Consider the following 25,968-nt stretch of genomic DNA (forward strand, 5'->3'; position numbering starts at 1 on the left):
TAGTTTATTAGCTTTTAAGCAATCCAAATACATCTTTATTTTCAGAGGTTTGAATAAAATAAGCTAAGACAAATTATGCATAAAAGGTAATTTTGCTTTAAAATTTGACATTTTTACAATGTTCCTATTTTTCTCCCAAAGGGATTTTTTTCCAATTTAAAATTATTGGATAACATGTATATTTTCATGCCTACCTGCTTTTTTCCCTACAAAAGAGAGAGAGAGAGAGATCTAATGTAAATCATCAATGTTATCTCCCATATTAGAGACTACTAGAAGAAATAATAGGTTTCAATTGGATTTTTGAATTTAGAGGGATTACTAAAAATGGGGAAAAAATGAGATAAGCTATAACAGAATGTGCAAATGTTCAAGAAAATCTTCACTGATAAACTAACATTTAAACTGAACTTGTGAAATCCATGGCCTTCAGTGCATGTGAGTATATTTAACAAATAATGGAAGCATCAAGCAGCAAAACTCGCTTAGGAAATCACATAGAAGGCAATGGAATGTAGCGAACGAAAGGCTAGTGGGGGAAAATGAATCTGGGCAGGCAGACAGTGGGGAACTTTCTAGGGCCTACTATGTATGATAAATAAATCAGATTTTAACCCCTAACCAATTTGGATCAGTGGATAGAGCATTGGCCTGTGACCTGAAAGGTCTCAGGTTCGATTCCAGTCAAGGCCATGTACCATGGCTGTGGGCACAATCCCATTAGGAGCTGTGCAGGAGGTGGCAGATCGATGCATCTCTCTCATCAATGTTTCTGACTCTCTATCCCTCTACCTTTCTCTCTGTAAAAAATCAATAAAATATATATTTTAAAAAAGGCATTAAAAAAGAAATCAGATTTTATAAGTGGAAGAGGACAATAAATAATAACGTATGATATTTCACTGCCTAAAATGTATCAGATGGCATGCCCATCACTCATGATTTAAACTTTATGAAAATTATGAAAGTTAGATATATGTATTTGGAGATTTTGTTTCATTTGTTTTGAAAGGAACTCTTAGAGCAATAGACTTTAATAACCACTAAATGGCAGAGAAAAAAAATCATCCAGTTCTTCTGAATATTTCTAACATTTCTTACTTCCAAATTAGGGTTTTTAAGACAGCGTGATGATACAGTTACTGATCTAAATATATTTGTGTTATAAAATTGTACTGGTGGCATGGAAAGAGAAAAAGATTTGTGATATTCTAAACAAGAGATACAGAGTATGTGAACCAAGGATGGACGATGTATAAAGCAAAGACAAGACAGGCACTGTACAATACAGAGTCGATGGTGATTCATTACAAATAATGAAACTATTTGTTATTTGCAACAGAAATATATTTTAAAAAATGTTAAGACTACTGAAAAAGTTAAAGAAGGCTTTTCATTGTATTTGAGTTGAAAGAGTGATGCATAGGTATTTGTCCAGTGGGTGAGTATTGAGATGCATTCTACACAAGAAACATTCAATTTATTTCAAACTATAGGGAATTCTGATACAGTAAGACTTTATGGCCTAAACTGCTTTGGCTCCGTGAATAGAGCGTCGGCCTGCGGACTGAAAGGTCCTAGGTTCGATTCTGGTCAAGGGCATGTACCTTGGTTGCGGGCACATCCCCAGTAGGGGGTGTGCAGGAGGCAGTTGATCGATGATTCTCTCTCATTGGTGTTTTTAACTCTCTGTCCCTCTCTCTTCCTCTCTGTAAAAAATCAATAAAATATATTAAAAAAAAAAAAGACTCTATGTATTGAGTCCCACAAACTAATAATGTGGGACTCCATACCTGTTTTTTTTAAGCTATTCTTTGCACTATAATGTGTTTCTAGTTTGTTTTACTGAACTTGTAGCATTTGGGGTCCTATGTACATATAATATCAATATCTGTGTTAAAAGCAAAGTGCGTGAACATTTAAGATTAATTTTTAACATGTTTGCTGTTGTAGCTATTAAAGTCCTGGTATAATATATAAGAAGAAGTATTTTGGACTTGAAATGCAAGTAGAAAATATTTTTAACTTATTGCCTAAAAGAGAAAATCAATTTTAATTTTGTTTTATAGCTATAAATAGAATGTAAAGATAAAGATTAGCTTGACATTCTCTAAAAGAAAGTAAAGTTTGACTTTTCTAATAGTATATTTCCTATGGACATGGCTGATATTATTCTTAGTTTGGAGTGTTGCTTAAGAGAAAACACATCAAAGGGAATTTTAAAGGGGCAAGAGAGAAGAAAAATGAAACCTTCTGTGAGAGGATTAGAAGAATGTTGAGAATGTGGGTGTGGAAACATAAAGTATAGAATAGAATATTATTAAATCATTTCACCCCAAAGCTACAGAATACACATTCTTCTCAAGTGCACATGGGTAATTTTCAAAAGATAGACCACATATTGGGTCACAGCCAAAGTCTTTCCAATTTCAAGAAGATTGAAATCATATCAAGCACTTTCTCACACCAAAATAGCATAATATTAGAAATAAACTACAAAAAAATTCAAACACTTGGAAGTGTTACCAAAGAGATCAAAGAAGAAAGTAAAAACATCCTGGAAATGAATGACAATGAAAACACAACAATCCAAAATCTATGGGACATAGTAAAAGCAGTTCTAAGAGGGAAGTTCATTGCTCTACAGGCCTACCTCAAAAAACAAGAAAAAATGCTAATAAATCATCTCATTCTACAACTTAAAGAATTAAAAAGAGAGCAACAAGAAAAGCCAAGAATGAGCCAAAGGAAGGAAATAATAAAGATCAGAGCAGAAATAAATGACATAGACAAAACAAACAAACAAACAAATAAAAAAATACAAAAGATCAATGAAACCAAGAGCAGTTTCTTTGAAAGGATAAATAAGAATGATGAACCTCCAGCCAGGCTCACCAGGTATCAAAGAGAGAGGACCCAAATAAATAAAATCAGAAATGAAAAAGGTGAAATAACAACAGACCCCCACATAAATACAAAGGATTGTTAAAAAATACTATAAACAACATTATTCCAAAAAACTAGACAGCTTAGAGGAAATGGTCATATTCCTAGAAAAATACAATCTTCCATAACTCAATCAGGAAGAATCTAAAAATCTCAATAGGCCAGTAACTATGGAGGAAATTGAAGCAGTCATAAAAAGCTTCTAGCAAACAAAACCCCAGAGGTAGATGGCTTCACAGTGGAGTTTTACTGAACATTCAAGGAAGAACTAGAACCTATTCTCCTCAGACTATTCCAAAAAATTCAATAAGAAAGAACACTTATAAGCTCCTTCTATGAAGCCAGTATCACCCAAATTTCAAAACTAGATAAAGACAACACAATGAAAGAGAACTACAAGCCAATATCCCTCATGTACATAGATGCTAAAATCCTCAACACAATTCTAGCAAATAGAATCCAGCACTACCTCAAAAAGATTATACACTATGATCAAGTAGGATTTAATCCCAGGGATGCAAGGAAGGTACAATATCTGCAAATCAATAAATGTGATACATCACATAAACAAATTTGAGAGATAAAAATCACATAGTCATATCAATTGATACATAAAAGACATTTGACAAAATCCAAAACCCTTTCTTGATAAAAACCCTCTGCAAAATGAATCATACCTCAACATAATAAGAGCATTATATGACAAGACAAAGCTACAGTCAACATCATACTCAATGGGTGAAAACCTAAGAACAAGAATGATACAGGGATGCCCACTTTCACCACTCTCATTTAACATAGTACTAGAAGTTCTAGCCATCCTATCTAATAAAAGGGTAATATGCAAATTAGATGTCACTCAGCTATAAAAATGGCTATCCCATACTCACAAGATGGCAGCGCCCAGTCCTCTCAGCCCTGCCAGAGTCCCCTAGTCCAGTCCCTCTGGAGTCCCACAGTCTGGCTGGGAGGCACTCGTGCCCCCACAAACTGATCCTGCCACCAGCTGAGGCAGCCCTGGGTATGCAGCTGGGAGGTTGCTAGGCACCATACACGGATCCCTGCTCCAGCAACCGATCCCAGCCACCAGCGGAGATAGACTGGGGTGTGAGGCTGGGAGGCTTCAGATCCCCATGCACTGATCCCTGCCTCCAGCAGCTAGAGTGTGAGGCAGAGAGGCGCCTGGGGTGTCCAGCCAGGGGTCATGTGGCATGCGCCCACTCCAGTAGCGAATCAAGCCTGGCTGCTCTGTGACCTCTGGAGTGTTTGGAACTGAGCATCAAGGCTGGATTGTTTGGGCCTATGGGTCCTGAGGACCTGGTGGACAGGCGGGATCCATCTACTCCAATGGCAGATCCAGCCTCACTGCTCCCCAGCCTCTGGCATGTCTGGGCCAGTCAGGCCCTCCATGAGACCGGATGTTTTGTTCAGGGGACACACAAGTGGGCGGAGAGTTGACTCTGGGTCCTCTGTCGTAGGGGGACTTGATGCTCTATCCCAGTTTGTGCTGGCCCAGACTCTGACAGCAAGGAGGAGGAATTCCCATCCTTAGAGAATTGACCATTGGTCAGACAGCTCCCTGCCACCTGACAGCCAGAACTCTCATTCACCTGACAGCAAGGAGGTGAGACTATGTCTAAACATCTACTATTGACACAAGGTAGCTCTGCAGCTTGTGTCAATAGGGGTGACAAGGCCAACATGGGAGGGAAGTTGGGGGCAAACAGGCTGTCAGGGGAACAGTTAGGACATCAATCAGGCTGGCATGGGAGTGGTTAGGGGGTGATAAGGCTGGCTGGCAGAAGCAGTTAGGGGCAATCAGGAAGGCAGGCAGGTGAGCAGTTGGGAGCTAGCAGTCGTGGGAGAGGGATGTCCAACTGCCGATTTAGTCCCGATCACACCAGGATCGGGTTTAAACAGGCAGATGTACATCCCTCTAGGGGTCTCAGATTGGAGAGGGTGCAGGCTGGGCTGAGGGAAACCTCCCACCCCCCGGGCACTGTGCACAAATTTTGTGCACCGTGCCTCTAGTAGAAATTAGAAAAGAAGAAATAAACCAAATTGGAAGAGAAGACATAAAACTTTCTTTATTCACAGATGACATGATACTGTACATAGAAATAAACCCTAAAGACTTCATCAAAAATTATTAGACTTAATAAATGAATTTGGCAATGTAGCAGGATACAAAATTAAAACCAGGAAATCTATGGCATTTTTATACACCAATAGTGAACTTACAGAAAGAGAGATTTAAAAAACAGTTCCATTTACCATCTCACCAAAAAAACATACCTAGGAATAAACTTAAATAAGGAAGTAAAAGACCTGTACTCAGAAAAATACAGGACACTGAAAAAAGCAATATAGGAAGACAAACAGATGGAAGAACATACTATGTTCATGGATAGGTAGAATCAATAGGTACTTAAAATGTCCATACTACCCAAAGCAATCTATAGATTCAATGCACTTCCCATTAAAATACCAATGGCATATTTCAGAGACCTATAACGAACTCTCCAAAAATTCATCTGTGATAATATAAAAGACTCAGGATAGCTGCAGCAATCCTGAGAAAGAAGAACAATGTAGGAGGGATCTCAATACCAGATATCAAGCTAGATTACAAAGCCACTGTTCTCAAAATTGCCTGGTATTGGCACAAGAACAGACATGTAGATCAATGGAATAGAATAGAGAACCCAGAAATCTACCCAAACCACTATGCTCAATTAATTGACAAAGACAGTCTCTTCAATACATGGCTTTGGGAAAATTGGACAGGTACATGCAAAAAAAATGAAATGAGACCCAACTTACACCGTATAAAAAAATAAACTCAAAATGAATAAAGGACTTAAATGTAAGATGAGAAATCATGAAAATATTAGAAAAATCCACAGGCAACAAAATCTCAGACATATTCAGAAGTAATATTTTCACCCATACAGCTCCTAGGGCAATAAAATAAACAAATGGGAATACATCAAAATAAAAAGCTTTTGCAGAGCAAAAGAAAACATCAACAAAACAACAAGAAAGCCCACTGCATGGGAGAACACATTTCCCCATGTTATCACTGATAAGGGTTTAATTTCCAACATTTACAGGGAACTCATACAACTTAACAAAAGGAAGATAAATAACCCAATCAAAAAATGAACAATGGACCTAAATAGATATTTTTTGAAGGAGGACATAAGAAAGGCCAAGAAACATATGAAAACATTCTCAAAGTCACTATTAATCTGAGAGATGCAAATCAAAATGTCAATGTGGTACCATCTTACATCTGTCAGAATGGCTAACATCAACAAATCAACAAATGACAAGTGATAGTAAGGATGCAGAGAAAAAGGAACCTTCTTGCACTGCTGGTGGGAATGCAGACTGGGGCAGCCACTGTGGAGAACAGTATGGATTTTCCTCAAAAACCTAAAAATGGAACTCCCATTTGACCCTGAGATCCCACTTCTAGGAATATATCCTAAGAAACTAGAAATACCAATCAGAAAGGATATATGCACCCCTATGTTCATAGCAGCACAATTTAGCATAGCTAAGATTTGGAAATAGCCCAATTGCCCATCAGCACATGAGTGGATTAAAAAACTGTGGTACATATACACAATGAAATACTATGCTGCACTAAAAAAGAAAGAATTCCTACCATTTTCAACAGCATGGATGGAACCAGAGAGCATTATGCTAAGCGAAATAAGCCAGAGAAAGATAAATATCACATGATCTCACTCATTTGTGGAATATAATGAACATAAACTGATGAGCAAAAACAGATCCAGAGACAGAATAGCATCAATCAGACCATCAAACTTCAGAGGGAAGGTAGAGGAGGGTTGGGGTAAGAGGGAAAGATCAACCAAAGGACTTGTATGCATGCATATAAGCCTAACCAGTGGACACAGACACCAGAGGAATGAGGGCATGAGTAGGTGGGCTGAAGGACACATATGTAATACCTTAATCAATAAAGAGAAAAAAAATAGAATAAAGACAGACTCTTTCAAACAAAAACAACAACAAAAAGAAAAAGACAGACTCTTTCTGTTCATAACTGAATAATTGCAATGCTGATACACTGTTGGACAAAATACCATGAACTGTGTGTGGAGTCTACAAAGTCAGCGCTTAAAGCAAGGGCTCACCTGAAGGGAATTTATTTGGAAATCAAAGACAGAGAGTAGGCATGACTAATAAGGGAGAGTAAAATAAGAGGAGGAAAAGGCAATTAGGAAAAGCCAATAATGGAGTATTATAAAGTTGGCTACCACTGTGGTTAATGGTGTTCAATCCTACCGGGATAGTCTGAGTAACTTTATAAAATGCACTTCAGAATTGTCTGGCTCAGTGATGAAAGAGAGCATCATTTGTCTATTGGCTCCTAACTCTTACTGATTAAGGATTGCCCTGGGGAAGGTATGGGGGAGATTAATTGCTCTTGGTAGCAGTTTAAGAATATGTGAATGTCAAGTGAGCTCCAGCAGGTATCCAGATGTCTAGAATTATAAAAGTGCTCAGGTGGAGGGCAAGAGATACATCCCACATATTTGAAGTGAGGTAATTCATGTAAGTTCCAAATGGCACAAAGCCTGCACAAAACTTTTCCAAAGCCCAGGCTGGAGTCAGATGAAGCCTTAACTAAATGAGGCCAAGAAGATGTGAAGCGATGCAGATGAGTTCAGGACCGCCTATTCTTTGAGGTGCTCAGGTCTAATCATATCCCTGCACATTCCATCATCCGCTGCCCAAACCTAATGAAATCTATTATCACTGTTCAATGTGGGGATATCAGTAAACTCTATGGAAGACAATGGGAGAGTATTAGTGAAACAAATTGTATTTATTTTGTAATGTATTCACTCTAGTCAATATTATCTAAATTATTGTTTTGGCTGCATTTTAAATTTTTTAAAAATATACATTTTATTAATTTTTTACAGAGGAAGAGAGAGAGATAGAGAGAAACATAGATGAGAGAGAAACATCCATCAGCTGCCTTCCATACAGCCCACACAGGGGATTTGCCTACAACCAAGGTACATGACCCTGACAGGAAATGAACCTGGGACCCTTTAGTCTGCAGGCCGATGCTATAGCCACTGAGCCAAACTGGTTAGGGCTGCATTTTTAAAATTTTATGTTGTGTTTTTGGTGAGTTATAAATGTATTTTGAATTCTGTTATAATTCCTTTATTTTCCAAATATTAATATAGCTTTTTCTTTATATATATATATATATATATATATATATATATATATGTTTTTTATTGAATTTTTACAGAGAGGAAGGGAGACAGATAGAGAGTTAGAAACATCGATGAGAGAGAAACATCGACCAGCTGCGTCTTGCACACCCCCTACTGGGGATGAGCCCATAAGCAATGTACATGCCCTTGACTGGAATCGAACCTGGGACCCTTCGGTCCGCAGGCTGACTCTCTATCCACTGAGCCAAACCGGTTTCGGCAATATAGCTTTTTCTAAGCATAAGTATATTTTATTGCTAACATTTTGATTAATTCCTTACTTTAATATACTGTATGTGTATGCATGTACTGTGGTAAGTAACTTGCAGGATATTCGGTCCTGTACAAAACATCCATTGAAACATTTGGTCCACACTAAAAGGTCCTAGAAATTTGGTTCCTTCCAAAATGTCCATAAGCAGTGTTGGTCCATGTCAAATTGTCCTTGATATTTGTACTATAAAAATTCATCATGTCCCTGGCTGGTTTGGCTCAGTGATACAGTATCATCCTGTGGATTGAAGGGTCTGGAGTTTGATTCTGTCAAGGGCACATGCCTGGTTGCCGGCTCAATACCCTACACAAGGTGGTGTGCAGGAGGCAGCTGATCAATGATTCTCTTTCACCATTGATGTTTCCATTTCTCCCTCTCCTTTCCTCTCCAAAGTCAATAAAAATACATTAAAAATTCATGATGAATTACAATAAAAATAAATATAATTTTAATGAAGTTAAATGTTAGTATTATTTAATGAATCATGGACCAAACTAAATGTCTCTATGGACATTTCAGACAGAACTGAATGCCCATGAATCAATATGCATATGTCCTTTAATTTTTTTGGAGCCTTTATTACTTTTATAATAGGAAGTGTATTTACAAAGAAACTTAGCCAAATACAAACTCAAGTCTGGCAAAGTACTCTAGTGTGGAGATAAATCATAAGCTGTATGTCATATGAAAGCTTAAGTTAGCCATATAATTTACACGCTTAGTAAATCCTAGGAATGAAAAGTAAGTCTGAGCCTCTTTCTACTTACTTAGAAAGATATTGGAAAAATTGGTAGATAGACTTTCTAGTTGGCAAAATTACCAAAATAGCATCAAGTCCAAGTTCCTAACAAAACAGAGGCAAGGAAGTGGTTCACTGCTCAGAAAGCCCAAGGTGCAGTGAGGCAATAGCAGTAAGTAGCCCATCCACCTAGATTGTAGGCCAGCTCTGTGAAGCAGGCTTTTGGGCCAGTGTTACATTTTTAATGGTGAATCTCAGAGCTGCAAAGATGCTAATGCCTGGAAGTGACCTTTGAGGTTCTGAGAAGGATCATGATCTTTTCTACTGAGACTTGCACATGCCAGCAATATTGATGCAAGATTGGAAGAACAAGTACTCCATAAATGCCTGTATGCTTTCAGTAAGCCAGAATTTTCCTAAATAAATTGTTAGCACCGTAAGCAGTGAACACTTAACAAGTATTTAAATCTAATTCTATCTGACAAAGTTTTGAAATGTGTTGCTACTTTGATATAAATATAACTCCTATTTATGGAGTATTTACTGAGCTTTGTAAGTGCAAAAAAAAGTGAAGCTCAGTTCTATGAAAGAACTTGTCCAATTTTATAGAACAAGAAAGTGTTAAAAGAGGATTTCAAACAGAGGAAATCTGAAAGAACTTATGCTGACTTTCATGTTTCATATTTATTTATGTCAAAGTCAATAACAAAAAATAAGTTATGTTATACTGCAATGTGATCAAACTTTTTTTTCATATACATTGGATATATATTTTTATTTTGTTACATTTCAAGTACATCAGTTATATAATAGAAATAGCCACAGTACTAAGTACTGGGGATATTAGCTATAACTCCCTTTCTTGATCCTGCTGAATGTTTTCCACAGTTTAAAAGATATAGACCACAAAACCCCAAAATAAATTTTCAAAGTCACAATACTATTAGATAGAGGAGGAAAAGTTTCCTCCTTTATCATTCATCACTCTGACAATATGAGGAGAATCCACACTAGGTATAGCTATTCCATGTACTTTTTGTCTCATGCTTAAGGGATGCAATAACTCCATCAATTGGATGCTGGGCCATCATACTGATTGACAGTGAACATGTAACAAAACAGCTTCTCAATGCAATCACCAAAACTATACAGAGGAATGTGTTTATCCTGCCACACACATATAAGCTCCAAGTGTATTCAGCCTGGTTCTGATTTATCTTCCTTTTTAGAAGTGTCCTTGAGATTTCTCAGCATATTTACAAATCTTATGACATTACCCAAAAGCAACACATAGTATATGATTCGAAGAAAAGTATAACAATAGGCATGGCCTTGATTGAAAATTATATTCTACTAGAGGCCCAGAGCACGAAATTTGTGCACAGGTAAGGTCCCTAGGCCTGGCTGGTGATCAGGGCTGATCAGGGCCTCCCTTCTTTGGCTGCCAGCTGCCAGGGCCTTCCTTAGTTCCGTACCACCTCCTGGTGGTTAGCACATGTCATAGTGAGCTATTGGACTCCCAGTCTCCTGGTCAAACTCCCGAGGGGACAATTTGCATATTATGCTTATATATAGATTTCCACGTGGTTCAATATGATGTTAAATTGAGTATTACTTATAAAATTCTGATATTTATTCCTTTTTTCCACATTAAAAAGAAGAGACCAAATCTATAAATAAAAAGTACTTGATCTTTGGCTTTTCTAGTTCAACAGCTCAATGGTCTGGATTACTCAATTAACTATGAGCAAAGACATGATTACCCTATAGTAATTCAACACAACAGAACAAATTGTTTGCAATAGAACTAAATGATTCATCTATTGGAAACTTTTTCTGATTGGCTTTTGTTGCTCCAACTTAAAATACTATTGAAGTGCTTTCATCTTTTTCTATTTATGAGATTAGTCAGTCTTATATTCTGTTTATCTGTATGAGGCAAAATAGGTTTAAATAGGGCACATAAAACTGTTTATGTAAAGGGTTAGAGATTCAATATTTTATGCTTGAGGGCTGCCTACTTGCTTTCATAACCACTCCATCCTTGTGTCATAACACACAAACAGAGATGTAAATGTTTGATTGTGGCTCTTTTCCAATAAAACTTCATTTATAAACACTGACATTTAGATTTTGTATAATTTTCATGTATCTTAAAATATTTTCTTCTAATTTTTAATTATTAAGAAATATATAACTATTATTTGTTTCTGTGCTGTGTAAAATCAGACTGTTGGGTGGATTTTGGTCCATAGCTCATAGAATGCTGACCACAGAATTAAAAAATAAAATTGAAGAGAGAAAAGAAGCAGGACTTTAGTAAAAGGGACTATATCTCAATGTTATCAGTTGTTATTTTATTACTTGTTACAGACATTCTAAGAATAAACATTTTAATAAAATTAAGTGCCTGAAGGGATGAAACCAAAATGTGGGGTGTTTGAGTCTGATTTGTTGTCTCAAAAAATCGAAGCATGAAGTCAGGAACAAAACCAGTTAGCAGGAACAAAGTTTATTGAGAGAAGCTGGTCCCAGAAAAGGTACAGTAGGAGTTCCGGGAGCAGGCCAGTGTCCACAGCTTCGTTTCCATGTTACAGTCTAGAGCTAAAGTCTATTAGTCCACGTGCAGAGTCACACAGAACACCCAGACAGGTGTCCTACCACCCACACGCCTCAGGGCATGGTTGAGGCTCCATCCGGCCCAACAACACAACCGAGTGCTGCCTGAGACTGTGCCCAGACACCTCCAGGGAAGGAAAATCCATTACCTCTTTATTATATAGGATGGGTGCTAGATGCTCTCAAATGCTTTTTCTGCATCTCTTGATATGATCATGTTATATTTATTCTTCACTAAGTTTACGTGGTGTACCATGTTTACTAATTTGTGGATATTGTACCAATATTACATCCCCAGAATTAACTCCAATGTATTGCTGGATTTGATTTGCTAATATTTTATTGAAGACTTTAGCATTTAAGTTCATCAGGGATGTTGACTTATAACTTTTTTCTTGGTGGTGTCTTCATCTGGTTTTGGATTTAGGATAATGCTGGTCTGGGGAAATGAGCTTTGGCATCTTCCTTTCTCTTGAAATTTTTGGAATAGTTTGAGAGGATATGTGTTATTTCTTTTCTGAATGTTTGGTAAAATTCACCTATGAAGCCTTTTGGTCCTTGGCTTTTGTTTTCTGGGAGTTTTTATTTTATTATTTTTTATTACTGCTTCAATTTCACTATCTATTCAGATTCTCTGATCATTTCTGATTTAGTTTAGTAGATTGTATTTTTCTAGGAATTTATTTGTGCAGATTGTCCAGCTTTCTAGCATTTAGTTGTTCATAGTACTTATTTACAATCCTTAGTATTACTTTGGTGTCAGTTGTTACTTCTCTTTCATTTCTGATTTCATTTATTTGAGTTCTGGCTCCTATGGGAGAATACATTTTCGATATAGCTAATAAGAGGTTAATATCAAAAAATATAAAGAACTTATAAAACTCAACACCAAGAAAATAAACATTCTAATTTAAAAATGGGCAAAGAACCTAAATCAATACTTTTCCAAATAAACATGTGAAAAAATACTTAATGTCACTAATCATAAGATAAATGCAAATTAAAATCATTATGCAATATCACCTTATACCTGTCACAATGGCTATCATCAATAAATCAACAAACAGCAACTGCTGGTGAGGATGTGGAGAAGAGGAACTCTTGTACACTGTTGATGGAAATGCAAATTGGTGCAGTCACTGTGGAAAGCAGTATAGGGATAGTAATAGAATAAATAATATATTTGTCATTTTAGGAGGTAATGTCTAAGCTTAAGTATTTTATATGCTGCACAATTGTCTCTCAAAGATGAAAAGCACAGGCAATCTGTTATGAATGTTAAAAATTCAAAGGACCTTAAAAATTCCATAAGATCTTCAGAAGAAATCAAGTAGAGAATAAGGTTAACAATACCTATGCATATTATGCATATACACATATATATGTATACATATACATGTACATATCTATCCATACATATCTATATGTGTATATCTCAGTATATCTCTAAGTCTCTACATATCTATCTATATATCTATATCTATATCTATATCTATATCTATATCTATATCTATATCTATATCTATATCTATCTATATCACCTATCTGAGAGAGAGGGGGGTGAGAAAGAACACCTGTGCAGTGGTGACAGTGATGAAGAGTTTCCTTTGTGAGGATTGGAATTGACAGTATGTGAGTATGTCACATTCTTAGCATTATGTTGCCATGAGTTAAAAGCAAAGGCTGGTGTAAAATTATAATACTCCTTATCTGGATCAAAATAGAGCTTTATTTTTGTAAGGCTAAATGAAGTAAACAAGAGGTTATTGTTGTGTTGAGTGAAGTTTAAAAAATGTTTTTTTCAGTGCCAGTCACTTTTACTGATTAGTATCTTGCTCAACACTGGTATGGAAGAAATCCCCATGACATGCATTAAAGAAAAACAAACAAATTCCCAAAATGTCAAAAGTTCAATGCAACAGAAGGTTTTTTAAAAAGGTATAGATTATTTTACACTTGAGGAATAAACAATCATTTAGAGAATGGAACAATAGCAAACATGTGTTTGCTCAATCATCGACATTGTCAGCAGAGGTTGGTCATTGCACTAATGTGAAGAAAAGAGCACAGGTAACTCATCAGGTGCACTATAAAATGTTAATAAAAGCCAGTCACAGTGCATGTGATTTTTCCCCCAAAGACTGTAAAACAATGCTGGGTTATCTTTTTATACTTTGTGTGAAGATCAACGGCCTATAATTACCAATTTGTAGTTCTTAATCCCTTTACCCTTTTCACTCATTCCCCAGCTCTCCTCTCATCTGGCAGCTGTCAAAATCGTCTCTGTATCTATGAGTCTGTCTCTGCTCTGCTTGCTTATTTATTCAATTGTTGATAGATATGTATTTATTGGCATTTTATTGGTCATATTTCTTCTTAAAGATGATTCTTTAATATTTTATATAATACTGGTTTGGTGATGGTAGTTATAGAATAGTCATGGGAGAGTAAAGTACAGCATAGGGAATATGGTCAATAATAATATTCTAATAACAATATTTGGTGTCAGATAGGTATGAGATATATCAGGCTGATCACTTTGTAAGTTATGTAATATCTAATCACTAGGATGTACATCAGAAATATATAATAATGAATAGCAACTGTAACTGAAAAATAAAAACATGATTTAAAATAAAAATGATAAAAAGAAAAAGATCAATGTTATGTTATCTGAATATTTTTTAAAAATATATTTTATTAATTTTTTACAGAGAGGAAGAGAGAGGGATAGAGAGTTAGAAACATCGATGAGAGAGAATCATCGATCAGCTGCCTCTTGCACAACCCCTACTGGGGATATGCCCGCAACCAAGGTACATGCCCCTGACAGGAATTGAACCTGGGACCTTTCCGTCTGCAGGCTGACGCTCTATCCACTGAGCCAAACTGATTCCGGCCATGAATTTTCAAAAAGGGAGATTTTTACTTTTAAGAAATAAAGACTTGGGATAAAACTGAAAGTGAAAAACTCTTGAAGACAAGTTACAATTGAACAGAGTAATTTTAAACATTTCTCGGAGAATACTGATGATGGATTGAATGATGTTATTATGGAAGGAATAAAAAAAAGATTCAGAGGTATTTCGACGCTCTATCCACTGAGCCAAACCGGTCTTGGCTGTTATCTGAATATTTTAAAGTATCAGAAGCTGTAATAAATATAATTCTACACATATTACAAAGTATAATTTTCTATTCTCAATTACTTCAGCACAATAAAGAAAAAAACTATTAATATAATTAATAGATAATAAAAATATTTTTTTAAAAATATCAACATATACTATGTATGAAATATTTAGTGCTATGGAAACTATTTATTTATTATAATTACTTATAAAGGAGTAATATTCCATTGGAATCAGAAAAAGAACAAAGTGTTCCTAGAGATGGAAAAACATTGAGATCATATGTTATAAGGAACTTCTATCTAAATAATATATTCAAAAATAAGTGGTTAGGGAAGAATTTCTAAATGATGAAAAATATCTTCCTTCTCTCTGAAAGAATAAAGTAAAAACATTTAAGAATGCAGTCTTTCTCACTCCTTTTGTTCTTAGTATTCATTATGAAGCCAGAAGTAGTGAAAAAAGAGGGAAATGGATTATTTTTCCCTGACTTGGGAGTCTGGAGAGAGCAAACCTATTACTCTGCTAAATAACCCTCTCTACCTCCTTAGTGAACTTGAACTCTGATACAGCTTAAGGTCCACATTGGAATATTGGAAAGCCCTGAACTCCATTCCTAAGGGATCCAAAAATAACATATTTTCTAAGTATACTTTAAATTATGTGTGTCATGGTCAAGAGAGTATGAATACTGGTCAGTTGGGACTTCTAGGCAGAAAAGAAATTCACCTCTTTCCTGGAGTTCATTTAAATTTCATGATGAACACTTCAAAATGAACATTCTTTATGTTTCTCAAATCATCGTATCTTCACTGTTAAGATTTGCTTCATGAGCTAACTTTTGTTTCAGACATAGACTTCTACACAGTCTGGTAGCAATGGATATATATTGGGGAAAAATTTGATCTTCTTTTCTGGCCTCATTGGTAGTTCCACCATTTAAAAGAGTGTTCTAGCCAAAACCGGTTTGGCTCAGCGGAGAGAGCGTCGGCCTGCGGACTGAAAGGTCCCAGGTTCGATTCCTGTCAAGGGCATGTACCTTGATTGCAGTACATCCCCAGTAAGGGGTGTGCAGGAGGCAGCTGATCGATGTCTCTCTCTCCTCGATGTTTCTAACTCTCTATCCCTCCATCTTTCTCTCTGTAAAAAAATCAATAAAAATATATTTAAAAAATAAAATAAAAAAGTGTCATAGTAACCTCTTTTAACTTATTCTCCATGAAATTTAGAGAAATCTATCTTTGTTTGGTAATAGATATGTAACTATGAAGTTTATAACTTTTCAAATATATGTGAAAACTATAAATGGATTTTCACCTAATTCAATGAAGTCTGCTATAACTGCAAAACTGATTTTGTTTTGTGTCTTTGTGACATGTAGATCTTGACTTCTATGCAAAGTGGTTCTTTGGGACTGTGATCTTTATTGGAGATGAGTACAACGGTGACATGACACTTTTTAATTGGAAAGGAGGGTGTAGAACTGATCAGGAAAATCTAGGACACTTACTTCACTTCTAAAGAACTATCTGGAGGTATTTATAGCCATAGTTGCCATTGAGCTGTGACATTTTAATACTTTTTTTAATGGATATTGTCATGATGCCTTTTTTGGTCAACTTACTTTGAATAGCTATGTCATCATTCATCAAAGCTCAAGATAACTCCAATGTTTTATTCTAAGATATATGGATATTGGATAAGGGTTTTCCTTTGTTGTAAGGGAGGAATTATATTTTGAAAATGAGCACTGCAACTTTTCTAGATTTTTGGGGAAACCTCACTAATGAGTAATTACAAATTATATATATATATATATATATATATATATATATACCGATATATATATATATATATATATATATATATATATATATATATATATATATATATATACATGTATATGTATATACACACACACACACACACACACACACACACACACACTCTGGAGCATTCTTTTCCATAACATTAATGTAAAAGGTTGTGATGTTTACTTTACTCATAATTGAAGAACAATGCCAAGGAGTAATGTAATCATAGTACATGAACCCACTCCCTCCTTTCCACATTCATGTAAAGATACTTGAATTGTTTAGTAAAACATCTTCCTTTTTTAAGCTTTGGTGGTACATTTTAAAAATATACATATTTTATTGATTTTTAACAGAGAGGAAGGGAGAGAGATAGAGAGCTAGAAATGTCAATGAGAGAGAAACATCGGCCAGCTGCCTCTTGCACACCCCCCATCGGGGATGTGCCTGCAACCAATGTACATTTTTTATTAACAGTTTCTATGATCCTGCTTTTTTGGCCCTGCCCATGGATGGAGTCAGTGATGTAAGTTAAAGCTGTGCTGTTTTCCTCTTCCAGTTTAATAATAATTTCTGCCTCTGGAATATCTCACTGACCTTGGAGCACATTGGGAAATATTTCATTGATGGACAACCATCTTAATGTCTTTTTAATCCCGACAGGTGTTACTCTTGGAATACCTTACCTCACAATAATTATGGTCAGATATGTGGTGCTTATTCTTTCCTGAGTCAAAGAACCATGGCTTGTATTTGTCATGGGTTGCTCTCTACCTTTCATATCTTTATAATCTGGACAACTATGGTATTCTGTTTGGTGTCTGTAGAAAAGTATTATACTTTGTTATCTTTTTCCCAAAAACATATAAATATCCCCTGCCTCCTACTCACAAGGATTGAATATGTACATGAATATATTTCCCTTGCATTTTCATTCTAAGAAATGTTTACTAAATAATTTTATTTATTTATTTTTAATAGATTTCAGAGAGGAAGGGAGAGGAAAATAGATTAAAAACATCAATGATGAGAGAGAATCATTGATTTGCTGCCTTCTGCATGCCCCCTATTGGGGATCAAGCCCGCAACCCAGACATGTGCCTTTGATGGGAATCAAACCTGGGACCCTTCAGAATGCCTACTGACACTCTAACCACTGAGCAAAACCAGCTAGGGCCTAAGAAATATTTTGAAACTTCTTTCTCTGTTTCTGTGGAATATCTCCAAGTGCCTGGATATCATATACACTTGAGAGTAAATGCCTGCCTATTGTTTCTTCCCTAATGGACTCTGTTCTTACAGGTACTTGCTGAGACTTCTAGCCTGAAGGAGCATCAAGTCCTATGGAACATTGAATTTAGATAAATAATTTTGTGCACTTATGGTTTTCAGTGCATTTTGCTTTGATTAGTGAAACCATTATTTCCTTTCAACTTCTTTTTCCCCCCCTGAAGCTATACATTTTGAGCCCACTAAACTATAAAATTTAGAAAACAAAAATAGTCTGTTCTGTCACAGTGCAAAGTATTTCTTAAAGAATTCATACCTAAGGTTATTTTAGTGTTTAAAACAAAGTACCAATTACTGAGATTGAATTATTTTACTTGTCATAAAAATATAATGTTCCCCTAATTCTTACATTATAAAGTCATGCCAAAGAAGGAGAAGGAGGAGGAAGAGGGATTCAAAATCGGACCATAGGATAATTTAATAACAGTATCCTCATCACCACATCAGTCTTTCTATTTTATATTTCTAATAAAGGCCAGGTGCACGAAATCTGTGCACTGGGGGCGAGGGCTCCACTCAGCCAGGCCTGCACCATCTCGCAGTCCAGCATCTCTCAGGGGATGTCCACCAGAGGGATGGGACCTAAGCTGGCAGGTGGACAATCCTCTCACAATCCAGGATCCCTCACTCCTTATCACTCAGGCTTCCTACCGCTGAGCTCACTGCTCCTTAGCGCTGCCATGGAGACATGAGAAGCTCCTGCCACCACTGCTGTGCTTGCCTGATCCTGGCTGCTGGCTGAGTGGCCGCTCCCGCTGTGGGAGCTCACTGGCCATGGGGTGGCAGCTCCTGCATTGAGCATCTGCCCCCTGGTGGTCAGTGCACATCATAGCTACCAGTGGTCATTACAGTCCTTCTGCTGTAATGGTCGCTTAGGCTTTTGTCATCTATGTATACAAAAATCTAAGCGACCACTACAATTGAACAACCGGGTGTCCGGCAAGTAGCTATGATGTGCACTGACCACCAGGGAGCAGGCACTCAATGCAGGAGCTGTGCCCTGGTGGTAAGTGTGCTCCCACAGCCAACCTAACCCAGCTGGCCAGCCTCCTGCAGTCCCTCTCCCTGGTTGGCCAACCTACTGCAGTCCCTCTTCTGGACAATTGACCCCAGATGGGACTGGGTGAAACAGCCCCAATCCTCCAGGAAGGACCCTACCCATGCACAAATTCATGCACTGGGCATCTAGTCTATACTAATAAAAGGATAATATGCAAATTGGTCAGGACACCATCACAGTAATGAGTAAACAATAGGCTGCATGGGGAGACAAGGCTGGCAGGGGGTTAGTGAAGGACGAACAAATGACTGAACAGGAGGCTGCATGGGGCACCCAGGCCCACAGAAGGGACAGTGAGGGACAACCAGACTGGCAGGGGAGCAGTTGGGAGTGACCAGCCTGGCAGAGGGGTGCGGTGAGGAGCAACCAGGCCAGCAGCGGGGGGCAGTTGGGGGTGACCAGGCCAGTCAGGGGGTGAGTTGGGGACCAGGCCAGCAGGGGGAGCAGTTAGGGGTGATCAGGCCAGCAGGCAGTTGAGCAGTTGGGAGCTAGCAATCCCAGATTTTGAGAGGGATGTCTGACTGCCGGTTTAGGCTGAATTCAGGGATTGGGCCTAAACCGGCAGTGAGACATCCCCTGCCTAAGGGGTCCCAAATTGGAGAGGGCGCAGGCTGGGCTGAGGGGATCCCCCTGTGCACAAATTTCATGCATTGGACCTCTAGTATACATTATAAATACCTAAAATGTTTCTCTGTGCTATGTCATTTTGTAAAAGTCCCTGTGCAATTTATTAATAAATAACTTAAATTCATTAGGAATAAATTATAGGAACATATCAATATCTAAAAATATAAATAATTTCAGAATGAACACAGTGATTTTTATCTAAAAGTTTTAATTATTTAATTATTTATTTAAAATACTGCTTTAGATATGGAGCCTTATAGGTTAAAATATGACTTCATAAAATGGATTATTAAATAAAAATATTAAAATTAATGTTCAATCCTGTATTTTCTTAAATTTACCTGAAATAATATTTCTTAGATTCTGATAAAATAATAATGCATAACAAATTAAATGTCATAAACATGCCAAAGCCGGTTTGGCTCAGTGGAAGAGCGTCGGCCTGGGGACTGAAGGGTCCCGAGTTCGATTCCGGCCAAGGGCATCTACATTGGTTGAGGGCACATCCCCAGTGGGGGGTGTGCAGGAGGCAGCTGGTCAATGTTTCTCTCTCATCGACGTTTCTAACTCTCTATCCCTCTCAATTCCTCTCTGTGTAAAATCAATAAAATATATTTTTTAAAAAATAATAAATGTCATAAACATGTCTGTAGCACTTATTCAAGTTTTATTTCAAATTCTGAAAAATATAATAAAACTCTTAGCATTTAAAGAGTATTTTTAAATATATTATATTTTTTATTTTACTCAATTTTTCTTATTTTAGTTTTTCCCTTTCCTATGGTATTCTTTCCTTCTGATGTATTAATTATAAGCATATACAATTTTAGAATACTTTTACAGTTTTATATGAAAAGTGAAATTTGCCAAATTGAGTCAGAGTCTGTGGAATAAACACTTAAATTATTTGCTATCAATATATTTTTATTGATTCCAAAAAGGAAGAGAGAGAAGGAAACATTAATGATGAGATATTCATTGATTGGCTGCTTTCTGCACTCCCCATAATGGGGACTGAGCCCATAACCCGGGCATATAACTTGACCAGGAATTAAACCATGACCTCCTGGTTCATAGGTTGATGCTCAACCACTGAGACACACTGGCTGGGCTAAGTTAATTTTTATTTCTGAAGATAAATGTTCATTATTTGCCAAATTAACTTCCTTAATTACAAATGTTTTTGTGTTATTGAGAAAAAAATCCATTGGCTTTTGAGTATTTTGAATATGAAGAAAGAGAAAAGGGGCTTTTTGTTTATTTAAAAAAAAAAAAAAGGCCCCTTGCATGAATTTTGTGCATGGGCAGGGTCCCTAGGCCTGGCCAGCAATCAGGGCTGATCTGTGGGGCAATCAGAGGGGTGATCAGGGGGACCGCTGCTGGCACCCGTCTTGGCCAGCCTGAGCTGCCTTCTCACTGCCGCCAGTTGCTTCCCTCTGTAGGTCGACCAGTGGGGCGATCAGGGTGACCCTGCTGGCACCTGACTTGGCTGGCCTCCAGCCTGCAGCCTGGGGGCAGCTCCTGTGTTGAGTGTCTGGCCCCTGGTCAGTGTGCATCATAGCAACTGTCCATTTAGTCAATTTGCAGATTAGGCTTTTTCTATATAGGATTATTTATTATTTTTCAGATTTTCAAGCAGTAATACATTCTTCTTTATTTCTAATGTTTTTGACAGTTATTTAGATAACCTGAATTCCATTAATTTTCTATCTAGAGACCATATGTAATTATTGTGATACTTCACTATTAGACTCAGTGTTATTCAGCCATTGTGTTTGTCATTTAGGGACATTATGGCCCATCAATAAGATGTATTACATATTATCTCATGCATATAAATTACTCAGAAATTGAGGACTCTTTTATGATTGATTCTGAAACATAATTTTTCTTAATTCACTGGCTTTAACATTAGTATTTATCAGACTTAAAAACAGCAAGATTTTCTCTATAAAGTAAAATAAGTTCAGTTGTAATTATAAATAATATCTTACAGGAATAAATTTTCTATGAAAAATATTGATATATTTTTTTAAATTACTGTTTATTAATTATAAAATTTTCAAACTTTAATTAAATAGATATTTAATTTTTCTTAATACTGACACATATAGCTTCAATAAAGCACCTGTCATGTTACTGCATCTAGATTCTGTACAATTTAAGGTCAGTCAGTTTTGATAGCTTACACCAAAGATTGATAATCCTTAATCTTTGTTAAGCTTCTTTATTGAATACCATAAATCTTACCACTTGGTAGATAAGTGGCTTAGGAGTCCCATTCTTTTCTAACTTTCCTAATTAATCTAAATGTCATTTTGAGAGGGCATGGAATAAGAGAGGGTGTTTTTGGTTTTTTTTTAATCCTTCCAAGCTAACTCTTAAAAATTTGTTTTTTATCAATGTCAACTCCCAGATAATGTCATCTGTGCCAATCCCTAAGCCTTTTGCTCTAGTGCTTTAAATTGTCTTTTCTGTTGATTTATCAGACAAGTGACCCTGGCCTAACCCTGTCAGCTTTAGTTCAGAGAAACTCACAAAAGATAGGCCTCTGATCTGACAAACTGACTGGCTGCAAGGAACAGTTTAACTGGAAAAGGATCTCCCGAAGAAGTGATAAAGGCCTTTTATTCCCCGCGTACAGTTTTGGTATGTTGGCAGAATTTATAAAATGTCCCACAGGCGAGGATGATATTATGAGTAATCTGGAAAGCTGAATATTAAGGGAAGTAATAAAAGGCCTACATCTTTCTGGTTAACAATAGTTCTAAGAGTATTAGTAACTATATTTTATTTAAAAGACTTTAAGCCTTTAATTGAAAATGATCATCATAATTAGAAAACAAATGTTAAAATTCTCTTAGCATTTCAAAGCTGACTTTAATGAGAGCATAATGATTAGGTATGGGGATAATAAATTGCAATCTATAGAAAAGCTATTAATCAGATTATGGAACAGGTTAATTCAATGTCTTTTCTGTAACAAAGTTGTTGAATTACTTCTGTCCATGGCACTTTGTGTCTTGTCATATATTTTTTCTATTAACAATCAACACTCTAATAAATTTTTATCTCACATAAAGCTTATTTTTTTCACTAGAGGCCTAGTGCATAAATTTGTGCACATTGAAAGAAAATTAATTAGAACAAATATTTTAGTATCACTATTCACCCTTTCTCTATAATAGAAGTGTCAACCAAATTCACGATTGACAATGACAGATTGGAAACACACATGTCTGATTGGCACCAGCGACAGCAAGTATATATATAAACTTGCTTAATTAGACCTGCTTCCTGATTTAGCTAAACGTTTTTCAGCTCAGTGAAGCACCCCAACTTCTTTTTTAGGTAATTGTCAGAAACACAGCAGTAAATATCAACACAAAGCAGATTATTATTGTAGATCATGCAGGGAGAAGAAGTCAGAGATATTTAGCTGTAGCAGTGTTCGACTATATTCTGTGCAGTGAGAAAACCTGAAGTCATTTTCAAGGTCCACCATTTCTTACTTCTTTCCAGTCAGGTCATTTCTAAATTTCTAAATCTCTGTTTTCCTGCTAATGAGTAGAAAATAGGATTCTACTGAATCTCCTATCTACATACTCTAGCAATTTTGTGAGGATCAGATGAGGCACAGGAAAACACTTCACAGATATTTGGTTAAAGTGTAAAATGTTTGCACCTGGCTATAAAGCAAGTTGTGTTCCTGGGCTGAAGAAACTCAAAGGAGGCTAGTCGCAAGGGAAAGAAAGCCAGGCACTGCTATGTTACATCATTACCTTGTGCCCACAACCACCTTTCTGGGCTGGGCTGGGTTGTGGGCTGCATTTTGTGCCATGAGGTCTTGGCAGCATTGGCTAGGATTTGGTGGGCTGTTGCTCCGGGGTGGTGGTGGGGCCTGTGGCCCACTTTGGGAAGCTGAGTACTAGTTTGTCATTGTCAGGTCTGCAGTGCTGTTTCTTTATAAATGGTCAGTGCACATCACAGCAGTTCCTGCATTGAGCATCTGCCCCCTGGTGGTCAGAGCATGTCATAGCAACTGGTGAGATGGTTGGAGGGACACTTAGTACCCTTTTATATATATAGACTAGAGGACCTGTGCACAAAATTCATGCATGCATGGCGGGGGGGGAGGGAGTTTCTGTCAGCCAGACTGCACCCTCTTCAATCTGGGACCCCTCGAGGGATGTCTGACGGCTGGTTTAGGCCTGATACACAGTATCTGCTGGCTCCCAACTGCCCACCTGGCTTCTGCCTGCTAGCCTGATCACCCCCTAAGCACTCCCCTGCCAGCCTAATAGATGCCTAGCTGCCCTCCTCTGCTGGCCTGGTCACCCCTAACTGTCCTTCCCTGGAGGCCTGATCCCCTCACTGTCCTCCTTTGCATGGCGGGACTCTCCCTGCTGGCCATCTTGTGGTGGCCATCTTATGTCCACATGGGGGCAGCCATCTTTGACCACATGGGTGTGGCCATCTTGTGTGTTGGAGTGACAATCAATTTGCTTATTACCACTTTATTATATAGGATTTGCATCAGGCTTTAAGGAGTAAAACAATAGAATTTGATAATTTTTAAAACACAGAAAGATATTAAACCAATATAATATCTAAAGGATTTATTCTTTAGGATACCTGGCTATTTTAATTATACTATGCATATTTGTTTTCCCTTGGCATTTCTTTCCTGTTTTCCTTTATCTTCATTGTATTTTTTATTCCTCTTTTTGCACTCTTTCATTTTTTCCTGTATTCCTGCTTCATAAAACATGTGTACTAAATGAAGTGCAGCCTACATATCCCTTTGGTGCCTGGATACATTCATGATGACCTGCCTCTTTCTCATAATGTATGCCCAACTGAGACCAAGATTGAGGATGGAGAAAATGATTATACCTTTTAATGGACAGAGCTGCAGCATCAATTTAACATGGAGAGTGATAGCATATATGTCCTCAGTCCTCCCTCCTTCCTGGAATATGGATATGGGGACTAAAAACAGGAAAAGCCACCGTGAGGTCAGAGAGTTAAAATAATGCATAACGGTGACATCAGAATTGAGAGTTTAGTGTACATGGAAAATCCTGTGCCTATCCTAACAGCTATCCTAGGACTGGCATGACTTTGTATGTTTCCATGATAGTTAGCCTTTACTGATCTCTATTTTTATTCTAATTTGGTTCTCTGGCCTTCCTGGCAATTATTTTATCTACATGATCATTTTATGTTTTCTTCTATTTCTGCAAACTTCATTCAGAGTAGATTTGCTTTATTGGCAGATGCCTGATCAATTGCTTTTAGATGAGAGAAACAAAAGACCCTAATTTGACAGACTCACATATTAAGGTTAGGCCTTTGAGATTGTGTTGAAGATGCTTTCTAAAAGTGAATATATGTCCATTATTTGGAATTACAAAATATGATCTTTTCAATGGCTATTTTTCAAGCCATTCAAAAATATTATAAACAAACATTACAAAATAAATTCTTTACATAGTACCTAGCATAGGCATGCATACAATAATTTTTGAAAGCTTAGCAATTACCAATGCATAAGTTTGCTTAGTCTTTTCAAGTTATATATAAAAAGATGGTCAGAAAAACTGAGTAGGATTCTTTTAAAACATAATTTAAATAAAATATCTGAAAATATCTGCACAACTTACTGATATGTGGTCAACAGTTCTGTTTTAAAAATATTTTATAGTTTATTTTAAAATTTGATATGGTCATAGATTTTTTTTTTTCTAAAAATTCACTACTTTTTAGAAATTACCTAATTTGATAACATTATTTTCAGGTTTATTAAATTATTTTCCACTTCTAGGAAAACTAATAGTGTAGCACTGTGAACCATTGGCAAACTTTAACATTTAATTACCTAATGTCATATAAGTTACAATGTTTTATTTTTTAGAGTAATGTTGGATATTGTTTGACAATGAGTACAGAAAAAAGCATTTTAAAAAAGTAAAATAAGAAAAATGAAAAATAATCTTATTGATATTATTTGATACAATCAAGAAATAAGGAGATTTTCAATTATGTTTAGCATTTGGAAATATTATACATAAAAAAAACAACAACAAAGAAATAAAAACACTATAGCGAACAGAATATGCTAACAGGATATGTATATCCTGACCTCGAACATACTTTCATGCAAAAACTTATGTTAGATTTTGTTCTTTACTCTGT

The 25,968-nt window shown here is 36.6% G+C and overlaps 2 long non-coding RNA genes across 2 annotated transcripts in view; one reads left to right on the forward strand and one right to left on the reverse strand.

Moving 5' to 3' along the window:
* Positions 1-25,968, reverse strand: part of LOC311618195 — a 696,016-nt gene that overhangs the window by 470,730 nt on the left and 199,318 nt on the right. The window lies entirely within an intron of this gene.
* LOC311618188 overlaps positions 1-25,968 on the forward strand; it is a 407,984-nt gene that overhangs the window by 220,615 nt on the left and 161,401 nt on the right. The window lies entirely within an intron of this gene.

This window comes from Pipistrellus hanaki (genome assembly GCF_964339955.1).
Source record: "Pipistrellus hanaki genome assembly, chromosome: 2".
Classification (NCBI taxonomy): Eukaryota; Metazoa; Chordata; class Mammalia; order Chiroptera; family Vespertilionidae; genus Pipistrellus; species Pipistrellus hanaki.